Source organism: Entelurus aequoreus, linkage group LG21 (genome assembly GCF_033978785.1).
Source record: "Entelurus aequoreus isolate RoL-2023_Sb linkage group LG21, RoL_Eaeq_v1.1, whole genome shotgun sequence".
Lineage (NCBI taxonomy): Eukaryota > Metazoa > Chordata > Actinopteri > Syngnathiformes > Syngnathidae > Entelurus > Entelurus aequoreus.
Window position 1 is genome coordinate 9,394,857 of NC_084751.1, and position 6,119 is coordinate 9,400,975.

Genomic DNA, 6,119 nt, shown 5'->3' on the forward strand with positions numbered 1-6,119 from the left:
ACATTCCAACCCCTTCAAGGTAAAGCACAGAGTTTACTTGCGGACATAAGATACAAGCAAAAAGAGTACACATGGGAAAATATTAGCTGCTTTAAAGGCCTACTGAAATGAATTTTTTTTTATTTAAACGGGAATAGCAGATCCATTCTATGTGTCATACTTGATCATTTTGCGATATTGCCATATTTTTGCTGAAAGGATTTAGTATAGAACAACGTCGATAAAGTTCGCAACTTTTGGTCTCTGATAAAAAAAAACCTTGCCCCTACCGGAAGTAGCGTGACGTAGTCAGTTGTTCACTCCCTCATATTTTCCTATTGTTTTCAACGCAGCTAGAGCGATTCGGACCATTACCCCATTAACTTGAGCGAGGATGAAAGATTCGTGGACGAGGAACGTTAGAGTGACGGACTAGAATGCAGTGAAATACATATTTTTTTTCGCTCTGACCGTAACTTAGGTACAAGCTGGCTCATTGGATTCCACACTCTCTCCTTTTTCTATTGTGGATCACGGATTTGTATTTTAAACCACCTGGGATACTATATCCTCTTGAAAATGAGAGTCGAGAACGCGAAATGGACATTCAGTGCCTTTTATCTCCATGACAATACATCGGCGAAACGCTTTAGCTACGAGCTAACGTGATAGCATCGTGCTTTAACTGCATATAGAAACCAAAAAAATAAACCCCTGACTGGAAGGATAGATAGAAAATCAACAATACTATTAAACCGTGGACATGTAAATACACGGTTAATGCTTTCCAGGCTGGCGAAGATTAACAATGCTGTGCTAACGACGCCATTGAAGCTAACTTAGCAACTTAGCAACCGGACCGCACAGAGCTATGCTAAAAACATTAGCTCTCCACCTACGCCAGCCAGCCCTCATCTGCTCATCAACACCCGTGCTCACCTGCGTTCCAGCGATCGGCGGAAGGACGAAGGACTTCACCCGATGCGTTTGGCGGCCCGGAGACGTAGGAAGTCAAGGTGAGGTCGCCGGCTAGCGCGTCTGCTCTCCGACAAAGTCCTCCTGGTTGTGTTGCTGTAGTCCGCTGCTAATACACCGATCCCACCTACAACTGTCTTCTTTGCAGCCTTCATTGTTCATTAAACAAATTGCAAAAGATGTCCAGAATACTGTGGAATTATGAAATGAAAACAGAGCTTTTTGTATAGGATTCTACGGGGTACCATAACTTCCGTTTAACTGACTACGTCACGCGCATACGTCATCATACCGCGACGCTTCAGCCGGATATTTCCCGGGAGATTTTAAATGTCACTTTATAAGTTAACCCGGCCGTATTGGCATGTGTTGCAATGTTAAGATTTCATCATTGATATATAAACTATCAGACTGCGTGGTCGGTAGTAGTGGCTTTCAGTAGGCCTTTAAACATGACTATGAATAAAGAAAGAACTCTTAAAAATATATGCATTCTCCACAAAGTCAACACATGATCTAAGTGTCTATATTAGCCATAATAGCCTACTATCAAAATGACTATGTGTCGCAGGCTGAAGCAAATATTCATTGACAGAAATGTTTTATTTTAATATTTATTCTACACATTTTTACAACATTAGAAAACATTGGTAAATCGGAGGCTACTCAGAAGGTGAGGTAACTCCTGGAAATGACTGGCTTTTAATCGACCGGTGGCTCACGATGGACGTAACGTGCACCCCTGCTCTGGACTGTCTTCAGTTTTACCCGGCTTTTAAATGTGGACTTTTTGTATCCGCACTGCAATCACATATTTCCCAATTGTGGGATGAATAAAGTCTACAACCATCCCTCCGTCCATCCATCTTCTACCGCTTATTCCCTTCGGGGTCGCGGGGGGTGCTGGAGCCTATCTCAGCTACAATCGGGCGAAAGGTGGGGTACACCCTGGACAAGTCTCCACCTCATCACAGGGCCAACACAGATAGACAGACAACATTCACACACTAGGGACCATTTAGTGTTGCCAATCAACCTATCCTCAGGTGCATGTCTTTGGAGGTGGGAGGGGCCTATCCCCAGGTGCATGTCTTTGGAGGTGGGAGGAGCCTATCCCCAGGTGCATGTCTTTGGAGGTGGGAGGGGCCTATCCCCAGGTGCATGTCTTTGGAGGTGGGAGGGGCTTATCCCCAGATGCATGTCTTTGGAGGTGGGAGGGGCCTATCCCCAGGTGCATGTCTTTGGAGGTGGGAGGAAGCCGGAGTACCCGGAGGGAACCCACGCAGTCACGGGGAGAACATGCTAACTCCTCACAGAAAGATCCCGAGCGCAGGATCGAACCCAGGACCTTCGTATTGTGAGGCAGACGCACTAACCCCTCTTCCACCGTGCGGCTAAATAAGGTGATGTGAATATTAGGGACAGATCAGCTAAATATTGTGTATGAAAGTGTCAAGCCTTGCCCGTGTGTATTTGACTAGTTCTGACTTTTAAATCAGCCTGACTATGTCCACGGTACTTTGCTGTGAAATATAGTTGTATGGTCATTTTTTACAGTCATTTCTTCTAATGTTACAGTATTTTACTGTGGATGAAATTCAGTGTAGTTAATTGCAATTGGCTGGCAACCATCAACACATTGGCCAAGGCAGGCAAATACAACTCTAGCACCCCCTGCTGGATGTACGTGAGCACTGCCACATGGCAAAGCACTTTTGCAGGCTTTATGTAAATGTTTTGTTTGTTTGTTGGATTTTGGGTTAGTGGCTTTGAGAGGTTGTTTTAGAACTGAATATATTCCAGATATTTTTCAAGACTTTTAGGGGGGCTAATAAACGTAAGACAGGTGTTAATGAATGTGCCGCAAGGGGAGCTCACTTGATGAAAAACCAATTTCTTGGCGCCATATTGGAAGTATGCAACCTGTTCCTATTTGACAATGCTTCTATTTTTGCTAGCATTTTAGCTAATTATGTACGTTTTAACCTTATAATCATGGGTTTCATTACCGAGCGTCATCTTAGAACAGTGGTTCTTAACCTGGGTTCGATCGAACCCTAGGGGTTCGGTGAGTCGGGCTCCGGGGTTCGGCGGAGGTCAAGACACACCCGACTCATTGTGTAAATAAAAACTTCTCCCTATCGGCGTATTACGGATACGGCAACAGCTGACTGATTTGCAGGTGTGTAATTTGTTGTGAGTTTATACACTGTGTTGGTTTTGTTGTTTGAACAAGGTGATGTTCATGCACGCTTCATTTTGTGCACCAGTAAAAAAAACATGTTAACACTTTGGTATGGGGAACATATTCACCATTACCGTAATAAGCCGCTACTTTTTCCCCTCGTTCTGGTCCCTGCGGCTTATACAAGGGTGCGGCTTATTTACGGCCTGTTCTTCTCCGACACCGACGAAGAGGATTTCGGTGGTTTTAGTACGCAGGAGGAAGACGATGACACAATGATTAAAGACTGACTTTTCATATACCGGTAGGCTGGTTATTTTGATAACGTACAGGCGAGCACTTTGTATTACTTTGCACCGTTGTATTATTTGTACTCTGCATGAATGCTGTTCGCCATGTCAAAGATGTGAAAGTTTGATTGAATGATTGAAAGATTTATTGTTAATAAATGGGACGCTTTGCGTTCCCAAACAGTCATCTCTGTCCCGACAATCCCCTCCGTGGTAGCAGGAACCCCTATATACTACGGTAATTACACATCAAAACCCTGCGGCTTATAGTCGGGTGCGGCTTATATATGGAGCAATCTGTATTTTCCCCTAAATTTAGCTGGTGCGGCTTATAGTCAGGTGCGGCTTATAGTCCGGAAATTACAGTAATTACTTGATTATTAACATGCAAATTAGTAACATATTGGCTCTTAACTAGTCATTATTAAGTACTAATCCATCCATCCATCCATCTTCTTCCGCTTATCCGAGGTCGGGTCACGGGGGCAGCAGCTTAAGCAGGGAAGCCCAGACTTCCCTCTCCCCAGCCACTTCGTCCAGCTCCTCCCGGGGGATCCTGAGGCGTTCCCAGGCCAGCCGGGAGACATAGTCTTCCCAACGTGTCCTGGGTCTTCCCCGTGGCCTCCTACCGGTCGGACGTGCCCTAAACACCTCCCTAGGGAGGCGTTCGGGTGGCATCCTGACCAGATGCCCGAACCACCTCATCTGGCTCCTCTCGATGTGGAGGAGCAGCGGCTTTACTTTGAGCTCCCCCCGGATGGCAGAGCTTCTCACCCTATCTCTAAGGGAGAGCCCCGCCACCCGGCGGAGGAAACTCATTTCGGCCGCTTGAACCCGTGATCTTGTCCTTTCGGTCATAACCCAAAGCTCATGACCATAGGTGAGGATGGGAACGTAGATCGACCGGTAAATTGAGAGCTTTGCCTTCCGGCTCAGCTCCTTCTTCACCACAACGGATCGATACAGCGTCCGCATTACTGAAGACGCCGCACCGATCCGCCTGTCGATCTCACCATCCACTCTTCCCTCACTCGTGAACAAGACTCCGAGATACTTGAACTCCTCTACTTGGGGCAGGGTCTCTTCCGCAACCCGGAGATGGCACTCCACCCTTTTCCGGGCGAGAACCATGGATTCGGACTTGGAGGTGCTGATTCTCATCCCAGTCGCTTCACACTCAGCTGCGAACCGATCCAGCGAGAGCTGAAGATCCTGGCCAGATGAAGCCATCAGGACCACATCATCTGCAAAAAGCAGAGACCTAATCCTGCAGCCACCAAACCAGATCCCCTCAACGCCCTGACTGTGCCTAGAAATTCTGTCCATAAAAGTTATGAACAGAATCGGTGACAAAGGGCAGCCTTGGCGGAGTCCAACCCTCACTGGAAACGTGTCCGACTTACTGCCGGCAATGCGGACCAAACTCTGGCACTGATCATACAGGGAGCGGACCGCCACAATCAGACAGTCCGATACCCCATACTCTTTGAGCACTCCCCACAGGACTTCCCGAGGGACACGGTCGAATGCCTTCTCCAAGTCCACAAAACACATGTAGACTGGTTGGGCAAACTCCCATGCACCCTCAAGGACCCTGCCGAGAGTATAGAGCTGGTCCACAGTTCCACGACCAGGGCGAAAACCACACTGTTCCTCCTGAATCCGAGGTTCGACTATCCGGCGTAGCCTCCTCTCCAGCACACCTGAATAGTAAGTACTTATTAATGCCTTATTCGGCATGGCCTTATTATAACCCTAACCCTCTAACCCTGGTCCTAACCCTAACCAAATAACTCTAAATTAAGTCTTTGTTACTTAGAATATGTTCCCCATACTAAAGTGTTACCAAAAACATGTCACTTTGTCTTGAATTTGAAAAAAAAAAAAAATTTTATTTTTCACTAAAGAAGGGTTCGGTGAATGCGCATATGAAACTGGTGGGGTTCGGTACCTCCAACAAGGTTAAGAACCACTGTCTTAGAAGTATACAAAGAGTTCCCGTGCTAGCATGATAATCAGAATCACAATGAGGAATCAGAAACTGCATAAAAAATAAATGTTAATTAAAAGCAAAAGAGTAAGTATACTTCCAAGATGGCAAAAGCCATGATTATTAGGTTAAAACACCAAATTGTGTAAGAGTGTGGAGTGAAGCTGGAGGCTATCTTGTGTAAGCTGGCAGTCTGCACCAGTTTGACTTAAACCCGACCAGAACCACATGAAGTTTTTAGGGGGGGTAAACTAGCAGAAGCTTTGCGGTCTTTCAGAACACAAAGTGGTATTGTTCTGGTAATTATTAATGAGACCCAGCATGAGTGGCCCGCTTGGGAACAGCTGCACTAAATTAGTAGTTCTGTTGGCTGGTGTCGATGTGTCAGCGGCCTCCAAGAAGGCTTGTGCAACATCGCTGCTCACACACCGAGATCTTGGAAACGGAATTTTTGGACCGGGCCGCTGACAAATGACGCTCGTGCATCACGAGTCGAGCTCCTGCTCTTCCTGCCAGCAAGACTGTGAACGCTCTTTTGCGTCTTCCTCACTGACACGTTGGCAATAATCCAAGAAAAAGATGGCGGTCATGTTGTTGATGCTGACATCACTCAGCTTCAAGCAGCAGTCTAGGTGTCACATTGCAGCTTGAGAACGCCAACCACGGCACATTTAAACAAGGTCATTATTACACACGAGAT